Genomic DNA, 14,508 nt, shown 5'->3' on the forward strand with positions numbered 1-14,508 from the left:
AAAAAACCAGCTTTTAGCTTTGTTGATTTTTGCTATGGTCTCTTTAGTTTCTTTTGCATTTATTTCTGCCCTGATTTTTAAGATTTCTTTCCTTCTGCTAACTCTGGGGTTCTTCATTTCTTCCTTCTCTAATTGCTTTAGGTGTAGAGTTAGGTTATTTAATTGGTTTTTTTCCTGTTTCTTGATGTAAGCCTGTAATGCTATGAACCTTCCCCTTAGCACTGCTTTTACAGTGTCCCATAGGTTTTGGGTTGTTGTGTTTTCATTTTCATTCATTTCTATACATATTTTGATTTCTTTTTTGATTTCTTCTATGATTTGTTGGTTATTCAGAAGCGTGTTATTTAGCCTCCATATGTTTGAAGTTTTAACAATTTTTTCCCTGTAATTGAGATCTAATCTTACTGCACTGTGGTCAGAAAAGATAACTGGAATGATTTCAATTTTTTTGAATTTTCCAAGACCAGATTTATGGCCCAGGATGTGATCTATTCTGGAGAATGTTCCGTGTGCACTTGAGAAAAAGGTGAAGTTGATTGTTTTGGGGTGAAATGTCCTATAGATATCAATTAGGTCTAGCTGGTCCATTGTGTCATTTAAGGTTTGTGTTTCCTTGTTAATTTTCTGTTTAGTTGATCTATCCATAGTTGTGAGTGGGGTATTAAAGTCTCCCACTATTATTGTGTTACTATTAATTTCCTCTTTCATACTTGTTAGCATTTGCCGTACATATTGCGGTGCTCCTATGTTGGGTGCATATATATTTATAATTGTTATATCTTCTTTTTTGATTGATCCTTTGATCATTATGTAGTGTCCTTCTTTGTCTCTTTTCACTTCCTTTATTTGAAAGTCTATTTTATCTGACATGAGTATTGCGACTCCTGCTTTCTTTTGGTCTCCGTTTGCATGAAATATTTTTTTCCAGCCCTTCACTTTTAGTCTGTATGTGTCTCTTGTTTTGAGGTGGGTCTCTTGTAGACAGCATATATAGGGGTCTTGTTTTTGTATCCATTCAGCCAATCTTTGTCTTTTGGTTGGGGCATTCAACCCATTTACATTTAGGGTAATTATTGATAGGTGTGTTCCCGTTGCCATTTACTTTGTTGTTTTGGGTTCACATTTATAAAACCTTTCTGCATTTCCTGTCTAGAGAAGATCCTTTAGCATTTGTTGAAGAGCTGGTTTGGTGGTGCTGAATTCTCTCAGCTTTTGCTTATCTGTAAAGCTTTTGAATTCTCCTTCATATCTGAATGAGATCCTTGCTGGATACAGTAATCTAGGTTGTAGGTTATTCTCTTTCATTACTTTCAGTACGTCCTGCCATTCCCTTCTGGCCTGGAGGGTTTCTATTGATAGATCAGCTGTTATCCTTATGGGAATCCCTTTGTGTGTTATTTGTTGTTTTTCCCTTGCTGCTTTTAATATTTGTTCTTTGTGTTTGATCTTTGTTAATTTGATTAATATGTGTCTTGGGGTGTTTCGCCTTGGGTTTATCCTGTTTGGGACTCTCTGGGTTTCTTGGATTTGGGTGGCTATTTCCTTCCCCATTTTAGGGAAGTTTTCAGCTATTATCTCCTCGAGTATTTTCTCATGGCCCTTCTTTTTGTCTTCTTCTTCTGGAACTCCTATGATTCGAATGTTGGGGCATTTCACAGTGTCCCAGAGGTCCCTGAGGTTGTCCTCATTTCTTTTGATCCTTTTTTCTTTTTTCCTCTCTGCTTCATTTATTTCCACCATTTTATCTTCTACCTCACTTATCCTATCTTCTGCCTCCGTTATTCTACTCTTGGTTCCCTCCAAAGTGTTTTTGATCTCATTCATTGCATTATTCATTTGTAATTGACTCTTTTTTATTTCTTCTAGGTCTTTATTAAACAGTTCTTGAATCTTTTCAATCTTTGTTTCCAGGCTATTTATCTGTAACTCCATTTTGTTTTCAAGATTTTGGATCATTTTTATTATCATTATTCTAAATTCTTTTTCAGGTAGATTCCCTATCTCCTCCTCTTTTGTTTGACTTGGTGGGCATTTTTCATGTTCCTTTACCTGTTGGGTATTTCTTTGCCTTTTCATCTTGTTTAGATTGCTGTATCTGGAGTGGGCTTTCTGTATTCTGGAGGTCTGTGGTTCCTTTTTGTTGTGGAGGATTAACCCAGTGGATGGGGTTAGACGATTGGCTTGTCAAGGTTTCCTGGTTAGGGAAGCTTGCATCAGTGTTCTGGTGTGTGGAACTTGATTTCTTCTCTTTGGAAAGCAATGGAGTGCCCAGTAATGAGTTTTGAGATGGGTCTATGTGTTAGGTGTGACCTTGGGCAGCCTGTATGTTGATGTTCAGGGCTATGTTCCTGCGTTGCTGGAGAATTTGCGTGGTATGTCTTGCTCTAAAACTTATTGGCTCTTGTGTGGTAGTTGGTTTCAGTGTAGGTATGGAGGCTTTTGGACAGTCACTTATCACTTAAAGTTCCTTGTAGTCAGGAGTTTTCTGGTGTTCTCAGGTTTTGGGCTTAAGTCTCCTGCCTCTGGATTTCAGTTTTATTCTTCCTGTAGTCTCAGGACTTCTCCAACTATGCAGCCCTGATAAGAAAACTTCTAGGTTAATGGCTAAAAGATTCTCCCCCGTTAGGGACACCCAGAGAGGTTCACAGAGTCACATGAAGAAGAGGAGAGGGAGGAGGGAGATAGAGATGAACAGGAGGAGAAAAAGGGGGACTCAAGAGGAGAGAGACAGATCTACACAGCTGTCTGTTCCCAGAGTGTTCTCCGTAGCACAGTCACCTACAAAGATTCACAGAATTGGATTGGGAAGAGAAGGGGAAAGGAGGAAATAGAGGTGTTCTGAGGTAGAAAACAGAGAGTCAAGATTGGGAGAGAATAATCTTCAGTTTAAAAATAGGGCTTCTCTTCTTTTTTTTTTTTTTTGTAAGGTTATAGTGCATTGAAAATGAAAATTAAGGAGTAGTAGAGGAGTACTAGAGGAATTTAAAAGAAATAAGAGAAAAAGAAAAATAGAAAATAGAAGAGAAAAAGGAAAGAAAAAAAGGAAAAAAAAGAAAGAAAAAGAAAAAAAAAAGAAAAAAAAGAAAAAAAAAAGGAAAAAAAAAACTTTTTTTTCCCCCTAATTAAAAAATCGTAAAAGTCTATGGAAATGAAAGTTAAGGAGTAATGGGGGAGTAATAGGGGATTTTAAAGGAAAATAAAAGAGAAAAAATAAAAAAGAAAAAAGAAAAAAAGAAAAAAAATTAAAAAAAGAGAAAAAAGTAAAATTATATCTAGGAGTTTCTCTGGAGCTGTTGCGGTCAGTGTGGGTTCGGCTCAGTTTCAGATAGCTCCTCGTTCCAGCTTACGCTTCTCGATACCTACAGGCTCCTCCGGTGTAGTCAATGTTTCCTAGAGGGATTTTAAACTGTTGCACCAGTCCCTTCTGAAGCGGTTCCCTTTGTTTATTTGGCTTCTGTTTGCCGGTCTCTTCAGAGCCTCATTTCCGCCATGACACAGGCGGGCGGAGGTGGACTCTTATTCAGGTAGCTAGTTACGTCGCTCCGGGGGGAGGGGCTTGTGCTGCGGGGACGGGCTGGCGCTGCGGGGAGGGGCTGGCGCTGCTCTCTCCGTCTGCGCTGCTCAGGAATTGCTCTGCACGCAGTGCAGGGGAATCAGGCCGCATCTCGCGGTGAGGGGGAATTCTCATGGTTTTTCTCGAATTGCGGCCGGAACCTGGGGTATATTCTCGAGTTACGACGGGGAGGGCCCTTCCAGACACGTGTTTGTTCAGCGACGTGAGGACTCCTGCCTAGGTGCGAGGGACACCTCGGGATTCTCCTCGAGTCTTGGCATGGCAATGGGGATGCGTCTCCACATGAGGCGGGAGACCCAGGGTCCCTTTCCACGTGCCACAGGGATCCTGGGACTCCTATCCATTTTCAAGAGGAGTCAGGCATCGTCTCCTTTGGAAGCATTGATCTCCGCGGACCTCTCAGTTTTCAAAGGATGTGAGGCCTCCGGTCGCGATGAGGCGGAGGACTAGGTCTTTCTCTGTGGCCTCCACAGGGGATTCAGACATCCCTTCATCTTGGGAGATGCAAGAGGAGCCTGCATTCACTTCACTGCAGGGATATCCGGCCTTACTTCGAGTCAGAGCATCTCCGTGTCCATTCGACTTGAGGCCACAAACTCAGGGTCCCTCTCACCTACCTGTAGGTGCGAGAAGCCTCCTCTTGAGGTGCTTGTGGAAAGTTGGTATTCCTCTTGAGTCAAAGCCAGGGACTAAGCTCTCATCTCGAGTTGATTTGGGGTCCACGGAGCCCTTTCGTGTTGCTCCAGTGACCTCAGGATCCCTCTAGACTTGAGACAGTGATCTTGGGTTTTCTCTGGAGTGCCATCAAGGAAATCAAGGCTCCTTTCACGTTTGATGTGGAACACGGAATTGCTCTGCACGCAGTGCAGGGGAATCGGGCCTCATCCAGCGGCGAGGGGGAAGTCTCATGGTGTTTCCGGAGTTGCGGCCGGAACCTGGGGTATATTCTCGAGTTATGACGGGGAGGGCCCTTCCAGACACGTGTTTGTTCAGCGACGTCAGGACTCCTGCCTAGGTGCGAGGGACAACTCGGGATTCTCCTCGAGTCTTGGCATGGCAATTGGGACGCGTCTCCACGTGAGGCGGGAGACCCAGGGTCCCTTTCCACGTGCCACAGGGATCCTGGGACTCCTATCCATTTTCAAGAAGTGTCAGGCATCTTCTCCTTTGGAAGCATTGATCTCCGCCGACCTCTCGAGTTTTCAAAGGATGTGAGGCCTCTGGTCTCGATGAGGCGGAGAACGAGGTCTTTCTCTGTGGTCTCCACAGGGGATTCAGACAACCCTTCGTCTTGGGAGATGCAAGACGAGCCTGCATTCAATTCACTGCAGGGATATCCGGCCTTACTTCGAGTCAGAGCATCTCGGTGTCCATTCCACTTGAGGCCACAAACTCAGGGTCCCTCTCACATACCTGTAGCTGAGAGAAGCCTCCTCTTGAGGTGCTTGTGGAAAGTTGGTATTCCTCTTGAGTCGAAGCCAGGGACTAAGCTCTCACCTCGAGTTGATTTGGAGTCCACGGAGCACTTTCGTCTTGCTCCAGTGACCTCAGGATCCCTCTAGACTTGAGACAGTGATCTTGGGTTTTCTCTGGGGTGCCATCAAGGAAATCAAGGCTCCTTTCACGTTTGAAGTGGAACACGGAATTGCTCTGCACGCAGTGCAGGGGAATCGGGCCTCATCTCGCGGCGAGCGGGAAATCTCATGGTTTTTCTCGAGTTGCGGCCGGAACCTGGGGTATATTCTCGAGTTACGACGGGGAGGGACCTTCCAGACACGTGTTTGTTCAGGGACGTCAGGACTCCTGCCTAGGTGCGAGGGACACCTCGGGATTCTCCTCGAGTCTTGGCATGGCAATTGGGACGCGTCTCCACGTGAGGCGGGAGACCCAGGGTCCCTTTCCACATGCCACAGGGATCCTGGGACTCCTATCCATTTTCAAGAGGAGTCAGGCATCGTCTCCTTTGGAAGCATTGATCTCCGCGGACCTCTCGAGTTTTCAGAGGATGTGAGGCCTCCGGTCGCGATGAGGCGGAGGACTAGGTCTTTCTCTGTGGGCTCCACAGGGGATTCACACAACCCTTCGTCTTGGGAGATGCAAGACGAGCCTGCATTCAATTCACTGCAGGGATATCCGGCCTTACTTCAAGTCAGAGCATCTCGGTGTCCATTCCACTTGAGGCCACAAACTCAGGGTCCCTCTGACATACCTGTAGCTGAGAGAAGCCTCCTCTTGAGGTGCTTGTGGAAAGTTTGTATTCCTGTTGAGTCGAAGCCAGGGACTAAGCTCTCATCTCGAGTTGATTTGGGGTCCACGGAGCCCTTTCGTGTTGCTCCAGTGACCTCAGGATCCCTCTAGACTTGAGACAGTGATCTTGGGTTTTCTCTGGAGTGCCATTAAGGAAATCATGGCTCCTTTCACGTTTGATGTGGAACACGGAATTGGTCTGCACTCAGTGCAGGGGAATCGGGCCTCATTTCGCGGGGAGGGGGAAGTCTCATGGTTTTTCTCGAAATGCGGCCGGAACCTGGGGTATATTCTCGAGTTACGACGGGGAGGGCCCTTCGAGACAAGCGTTTGTTCAGCGACGTCAGGACTCCTGCCTAGGTGCGAGGGACACCTCGGGATTCTCCTCGAGTCTTGGCATGGCAATTTGGACGCATCTCCACGTGAGCCGGGAGAACCAGGGTCCCTTTCCACGAGCCACAGGGATCCTGGGACTCCTATCTATTTTCAAGAGGAGTCAGGCATCGTCTCCTTTGGAAGCATTGATCTCCGCGGACCTCTCGAATTTTCAAAGGATGTGAGGCCACCGGTCGCGATGAGGCGGAAAATTATGTCTTTCTCTGTGGTCTCCACAGGGGATTCAGACAACCCTTCGGCTTGGGAGATGCAAGACGAGACTGCATTCAATTCACTGCAGGGATATCTGGCCTTACGTTGAGTCAGAGCATCTCGGTGTCCATTCCACTTGAGGCGACAAACTCAGGGTCCCTCTCACATACCATTAGCTGAGAGAAGCCTTCTCTTGAGGTGCTTGTGGAAAGTTGGTATTCCTCTCGATTTGAAGCCATGGACTAAGCTCTCATCTCGAGTTGATTTGGGGTCCACGGAGCCCTTTCGTGTTGCTCCAGTGACCTCAGGATCCCTCTAGACTTGAGACAGTGATCTTGGGTTTTCTCTGGAGTGCCATCAAGGAAATCAAGGCTCCTTTTATTTTGATGTGGAATACGGAATTGCTCTGCACGCAGGGCAGGGGAATCGGGCCTCATCTCGCGGCGATAGTGAAGTCTCATGGTTTTTCTCGAGTTGCAGACGGAACCTGGGGTATATTCTCGAGTTACGACGGGGAGGGCCCTTCCAGACACGTGTTTGTTCAGCGACGTCAGGACTCCTGCCTAGGTGCGAGGGACACCTCGGGATTCTCCTCGAGTCTTGGCATGGCAATTGGGACGCGTCTCCACGTGAGGCGGGAGACCCAGTGTCCCTTTCCACGTGCCACAGGGATCCTGGGACTCCTATCCATTTTCAAGAGGAGTCAGGCATCGTCTCCTTCGGAAGTATTGATCTCCGCGGACCTTTCGAGTTTTCAAAGGATGTGAGGCCTCCGGTCGCGTTGAGGCGTAGGACTAGGTCTTTCTCTGTGGGCTCCACAGGGGATTCAGACAACCCTTCGTCTTGGGAGATGCAAGACGAGCCTGCATTCAATTCACTGCAGGGATATCCGGCCTTACTTCGAGTCAGAGCATCTCGGTGGCCATTCCACTTGAGGCCACAAACTCAGGGTCCCTCTCACATACCTGTAGCTGAGAGAAGCCTCCTCTTGAGGTGCTTGTGGAAAGTTGGTATTCCTCTTGAGTGGAAGCCAGGGACTAAGCTCTCATCTCGAGTTGATTTGGGGTCCACGGAGCCCTTTCGTGTTGCTACAGTGACCTCAGGATCCCTCTAGACTTGAGACAGTGATCTTGGGTTTCCTCTGGAGTGCCATTAAGGAAATCAAAGCTCCTTTCACGTTTGATGTGGAACACGGAATTGCTCTGCACGCAGTGCAGGGGAATCGGGCCTCATGTCGCTGCGAGGGGGAAGTCTCATGGTTTTTCTCGAATTGCGGCCGGAACCTGGGGTATATTCTCGAGTTACGACGGGGAGGGCCCTTCCAGACACGGGTTTGTTCAGCGACGTCAGGACTCCTGCCTAGGTGCGAGGGACACCTCGGGATTCTCCTCAAGTCTTGGCATGGCAATTGGGACGCGTCTCCACGTGAGGCGGGAGACCCACGGTCCCTTTCCACGTGCCACAGGGATCCTGGGACTCCTATCCATTTTCAAGAGGAGTCAGGCATCGTCTCCTTTGGAAGCATTGATCTCTGTAGACCTCTCGAGTTTTCAAAGGATGTGAGGCCTCCGTTCACGATGAGGCGGAGGACTAGGTCTTTCTCTGTGGTCTCCACAGGGGATTCAGACATCCCTTCGTCTTGGGAGATGCAAGACGAGCCTGCAATCAATTCACTGCAGAGATATCCAGCCTTACTTCGAATCAGAGCATCTCGGTGTCCATTGCACTTGAGGCCACAAACTCAGGGTCCCTCTCACTTACCTGTAGCTGAGAGAAGCCTTCTCTTGAGGTGCTTGTCGAAAGTTGGTATTCCTCTCGATTTGAAGCCATGGACTAAGCTCTCATCTCGAGTTGATTTGGGGTCCACGGAGCCCTTTCGTGTTGCTCCAGTGACCTCAGGATCCCTCTAGACTTGAGACAGTGATCTTGGGTTTTCTCTGGAGTGCCATCAAGGAAATCAAGGCTCCTTTCACGTTTGAAGTGGAACACGGAATTGCTCTGCACGCAGTGCAGGGGAATCGAGCCTCAACTCGCGGCGATGGGGAAATCTCATGGTTTTTCTCGAGTTGCGGCCGGAACCTGGGGTATATTCTCGAGTTACGACGGGGAGGGCCCTTCCAGACACGGGTTTGTTCAGCGACGTCAGGACTCCTGCCTAGGTGCGAGGGACACCTCGGGATTCTCCTCGAGACTTGCCATGGCAATTGGGACGCGTCTCCACGTGAGGCGGGAGACCCAGGGTCCCTTTCCACGTGCCACTGGGATCCTGGGACTCCTATCCATTTTCAAGAGGAGTCAGGCATCGTCTCCTTTGGAAGCATTGATCTCCGCGGACCTCTCGAGTTTTCAAAGGATGTGAGGCCTCCGGTCGCATTGAGGCGGAGGACTAGGTCTTTCTCTGTGTTCTGCACAGGGGATTCAGACATCCCTTCGTCTTGGGAGATGCAAGATGAGCCTGCATTCAATTCACTGCAGGGATATCCGGCCTTACTTCGAGTCAGAGCATCTCGGTGTCCATTCCACTTGAGGCCACAAACTCAGGGTCCCTCTCACATACCTGTAGCTGAGACAAGCCTCCTCTTGAGGGGCTTGTGGAAAGTTCGTATTCCTATTGAGTTGAAGCCAGGGACTAATCTCTCATCTCGAGTTGATTTGGGGTCCACGGAGCCCTTTCGTGTTGCTCCAGTGACCTCAGGATCCCTCTAGACTTGAGACAGTGATCTTGGGTTTTCTCTGGAGTGCCATCAAGGAAATCAAGGCTCCTTTCTCGTTTGATGTGGAACACGGAATTGTTCTGCACGCATTGCAGGGGAATCGGGCCTCATCTCACGGCGAGGGGGAAGTCTCATGGTTTTTCTCGTGTTGCGGCCGGAACCTGGGGTATATTCTCGAGTTACGACGGGGAGGGCCCTTCCAGACACGTGTTTGTTCAGCGACGTCAGGACTCCTGCCTAGGTGCGAGGGACACCTCGGGATTCTCCTCAAGTCTTGGCATGGCAATTGGGAGGCGTCTCCACGTGAGGCGAGAGACCCAGGGTCCCTTTCCACGTGCCACAGGGATCCTGGGACTCCTATCCATTTTCAAGAGGCGTCAGGCGTCGTCTCCTTTGGAAGCATTGATCTCCGCAGACCTCTCGAGTTTTCAAAGGATGTGAGGCCTCCGTTCACGATGAGACGGAGGACTAGGTCTTTTTCTGTGGTCTCCACAGGGGATTCAGAAATCCCTTCGTCTTGGGAGATGCAAGACGAGCCTGCATTCAATTCACTGCAGGGATATCTGGCCTTACTTTGAGTCAGAGAATCTCGGTGTCCATTCCACTTGAGGTGACAAACTCAGGGTCCCTCTCACATACCATGAGCTGAGAGAAGCCTCCTCTTGAGGTGCTTGTGGAAAGTTGGTATTCCTCTCGATTTGAAGCCAGGGACTACGCTCTCATCTCGAGTTAATTTGGGGTCCACGGAGCCCTTTCGTGTTGCTCCAGTGACCTAAGGATCCCTCTAGACTTGAGACAGTGATCTTGGGTTTTCTCTGGAGTGCCATCAAGGAAATCAAGGCTCCTTTCATTTTTGATGTGGAATACGGAATTGCTCTGCACGCAGGGCAGGGGAATCTGTCCTCATCTCGCGGCGATGGGGAAATCTCATGGTTTTTCTCGAGTTGCGGCCGGAACCTGGGGTATATTCTCGAGTTACGACGGGGAGGGCCCTTCCAGACACGTGTTTGTTCAGGGACGTCAGGACTCCTGCCTAGGTGCGAGGGACACCTCGGGATTCTCCTCGAGTCTTGGCATGGCAATTGGGACGCGTCTCCACGTGAGGCGTGAGACCCAGTGTCCCTTTCCACATGCCACAGTGATCCTGGGACTCCTATCCATTTTCAAGAGGAGTCAGGCATCGTCTCCTTTGGAAGCATTGATCTCTGCAGACCTCTCGAGTTTTCAAAGGATGTGAGGCCTCCGGTCACGATGAGGCAGAGGACTAGGTCTTTCTCTGTGGTATCCACAGGGTATTCAGACATCCCTTCGTCTTGGGAGATGCAAGACGAGCCTGCATTCAATTCACTGCAGGGATATCCAGCCTTACTTCTTGTCAGAGCATCTCGGTGTCCATTGCACTTGAGGCCACAAACTCAGGGTCCCTCTCACATACCATTAGCTGAGAGAAGCCTCCTCTTGAGGTGCTTGTGGAAAGTTGGTATTCCTCTTGAGTCGAAGCCAGGGACTAAGCTCTCATCTCGAGTTGATTTGGGGTCCACGGAGCCCTTTTGTGTTGCTACAGTGACCTCAGGATCCCTCTAGACTTGAGAAATTTATCTTGGGTTTTCTCTGGAGGGGCATCAAGGAAATCAAGGCTCCTTTCACGTTTGATGAGGGATACGGAATTGCTCTGCACGCAGTGCAGGGGAATCGGGACTCATCTCACGGCGAGGGGGAAGTCTCATGGTTTTTCTTGAGTTGCGGCCGGAACCTGGGGTATATTCTCGAGTTACGTCGGGGAGGGCCCTTCCAGACACGTGTTTTTCAGCGACGTCAGGACTCCTGCCTAGGTGCGAGGGGCACCTCTGGATTCTCCTCGAGTCTTGCCATGGCAATTGGCACGTGTCTCCACGTGAGGCGGGAGACCCAGTGTCCCTTTCCACGTGGCACAGGGATCCTGGGACTCCTATCCATTTTCAAGAGGAGTCAGGCATTGTCTCCCTTGGAAGCATTGATCTCCGCGGACCTCTTGAGTTTTCAAAGGATGTGAGGCCTCCGGTCGCGATGAGGAGGAGAACTAGGTCTTTCTCAGTGGTCTCCACAGGAGATTCAGACATCCCTTCGTCTTGGGAGATGCAAGAGGGGCCTGCATTCAATTCACTGCAGGGATATTCGGCCTTACTTCGAGTCAGAGCATCTCGGTGTCCATTCCACTTGAGGCCACAAATTCAGGGTCCCACTCACATAACTGTATCTGAGAGAAGCCTCCTCTTGAGGTGCTTGTGGAAAGTTGGTATTCCTCTTGAGTCGAAGCCAGCGACTAAGCTCTCATCTCGAGTTGATTTGGGGTCCAGGAGCCGTTTCGTGTTGCTATAGTGACCTCAGGATCCCTCTAGACTTGAGCCAGTGATCTTGGGTTTTCTCTGCAGTGCCATCAAGGAAATCAAGGCTCCTTTCACGTTTGATGTGGAACACGGTATTGCTCTGCACGCAATGCAGGGGAATCGGGCCTCATCTCGCTGCGAGGGGGAAATCTCATGGTTTTTCTCGAGTTGCGGCCGGAACCTGGGGTATATTCGCGAGTTACGACGGGGAGGGCCCTTCCAGACACGTGTTTGTTCAGCGACGTCAGGACTCCTGCCAAGGTGCGAGGGACACCTCGGGATTCTTCTCGAGTCTTGGCATGGCAATTGGGACGCGTCTCCACGTGAGGCGGGAGACCTAGGGTACCTTTCCACTTGCCATAGGGATCCTGGGACTCCTATCCATTTTCAAGAGGAGTCAGGCATCATCTCCTTTGGAAGCATTGATCTCCGCAGACCACTCGAGGTTTCAAAGGATGTGAGGCCTCCGGTCGCGATGAGGCCGAGGACTAGGTCTTTCTCTGTCGTCTCCACAGGGGATTCAGACATCCCTTCGTCTTGGCAGATACAAGACGAGCCTGCATTCAATTCACTGCAGGGATATCCGGCCTTACTTCGAGTCAGAGCATCTCGGTGTCCATTCCACTTGAGGCCACAAACTCATGGTCCCTCTCACATACCTGTAGCTGAGAGAAGCCTCCTCTTGAGGTGCTTGTGGAAAGGTGGTGTTCCTCTTGAGTTGAAGAGAAGGACTAAGCTCTCATCTCGAGTTGACTTGGGGTCCACGGAGCCCTTTCGTGTTGCTCCAGTGACCTCAGGATCCCTCTAGACTTGAGCCAGTGATCTTGGGTTTTCTCTGGAGTGCCATCACGGAAATCAAGGCTCCTTTCACGTTTGATGTGGAACACAGAATTGCTCTGCACGCAGTGCAGGGGATTCGGGCCTCATCTCTCGGCGAGGTGGAAGTCTCATGGTTTTTCTCGAGTTGCGGCCGGAACCTGGGGTATATTCTCGAGTTACGACGGGGAGGGCCCTTCCAGACACGTGTTTGTTCAACGACGTCAGGACTCCTGCCTAGGTGCGAGGGACACCTCGGGATTCTCCTCGAGTCTTGGCATGGCAATTGGAACGCGTCTCCACGTGAGGCGGGAGACCCAGGGTCCCTTCCCACGTGCCAGAGAGATCCTGGGACTCCTATCCATTTTCAAGAGGAGTCAGGCATCGTCTCCTTTCTAAGCATTGAACTCCCCAACCTCTCGAGTTTTCAAAGGATGTGAGGTCTCCGGTCGCGATGAGGCGGAGGACTAGGTCTTTCTCTGTGGTCTACACAGGGGATTCAGACATCCCTTCGTCTTGGGAGACGAAAGACGAGCCTGCATTCAATTCACTGCAGGGATATCCGGCCTTACTTCGAGTCAGAGCATCTCGGTGTCCATTCGACTTGAGGCCGCAAACTCAGGGTCCCTCTCACATACCTGTAGCTGAGAGAAGCCTCCTCTTGAGGTGCTTGTGGAAACTTGGTATTCGTCTTGAGTCGAAGCCAGGGACTAAGCTCTCATCTCGAGTTGATTTGGGGTCCACGAATCCCTTTCGTGTTTCTCCAGTGACCTCAGGATCCCTCTAGATTTGAGACAGTGATCTTGGGTTTTCTCTGGAGTGCCATCAAGGAAATCAAGGCTCCTTTCACGTTTGATGTGGAACACGGAATTTCTCTGCACGCAGTGCAGGGGAATCGGGCCTCATCTTGCGGCGACTGGGAAGGCTCATGGTTTTTCTCGAGTTGCAGCCCGAACCTGGGGTATATTCTCGAGTTACGATGGGGAGGGCCCTTCCAGACACGTGTTTGTTCAGCGACGTCAGGACTCCTGCCTAGCTGCAACGGGCACCTCGGGATTCTCCTTGAGCCTTGGCATGGCAATTGGGACGCATCTCCAGTGAGGCGGAAGACCCAGGGTCCCTTTCCACGTGCCACAGGGATTCTGGGACTCCTATCCATTTTCAAGAGGAGTCAGGCATCGTCTCCTTAGGAAGCATTGATCTCCGCGGACCTCTCGAGTTTTCAAAGTATGTGAGGCCTATGGTCGCGATGAGGCGGAGATCTAGGTCTTTGTCTGTGGTCTCCACAGGGGATTCAGACATCCCTTCGTCTTGGGAGATCCACGACGAGCCTGCATTCAATTCACTGCAGGGATATCCGGCCTTACTTCGAGTCAGAGCATCTCGGTGTCCATTCCGCCTGAGGCCACAAACTCAGGGACCCTCTCACATACCTGTTGCTGAAAGAAGCCTTCTCTTGAGGTGCTTGTGGAAAGTTGGTATTCCTCTTGAGTCGAAGCCAGGGACTAAGCTCTCATCTCGAGTTGATTTGGGGACCACGGAGCCCTTTCGTGTTGCTACAGTGACCTCAGGAACCCTCTAGACTTGAGACAGTGATCTTGGCTTTTCTCTGGAGTGCCATCAAGGAAATCAAGGCTCCTTTCACGTTTGATGTGGAACACGGAATTGCTCTGCACGCAGTGCAGGTGAATCGGGCCTCATGTCGCGGCGAGGGGGAAGTCTCATGGTTTTGCTCGAGTTGCGGCCGGAACCTGGGGTATATTCTCGAGTTACGATGGGGAGGGCCCTTCCAGACACGTGTTTGTTCAGCGACGTCAGGACTCCTGCCTAGGTGCGTGGGACACCTCGGGATTCTCCTTGAGCCTTGGCATGGCAATTGGGACGCGTCTCCAGTGAGGCGGAAGACCCAGGGTCCCTTTCCACGTGCCACAGTGATTCTGGGACTCCTATCCATTTTCAAGAGGAGTCAGGCATCGTCTCCTTAGGAAGCATTGATCTCCGCGAACCTCTCGAGTTTTCAAAGGATGTGATGCCTCCGGTCGCCATGAGAGGGAGAACTAGGTCTTTCTCTGTGGTCTCCACAGGGGATTCAGACATCCCTTCGTCTTGGGAGATGCAAGACGAGACTTCATTCAATTTACTGCAGGGATATCCGGCCATACTTCGAGTCAGAGCATCTCGGTGTCCATTCCGCTTGAGGCCA

This window comes from Dama dama, chromosome 17 (genome assembly GCF_033118175.1).
Source record: "Dama dama isolate Ldn47 chromosome 17, ASM3311817v1, whole genome shotgun sequence".
Taxonomy (NCBI): Eukaryota; Metazoa; Chordata; class Mammalia; order Artiodactyla; family Cervidae; genus Dama; species Dama dama.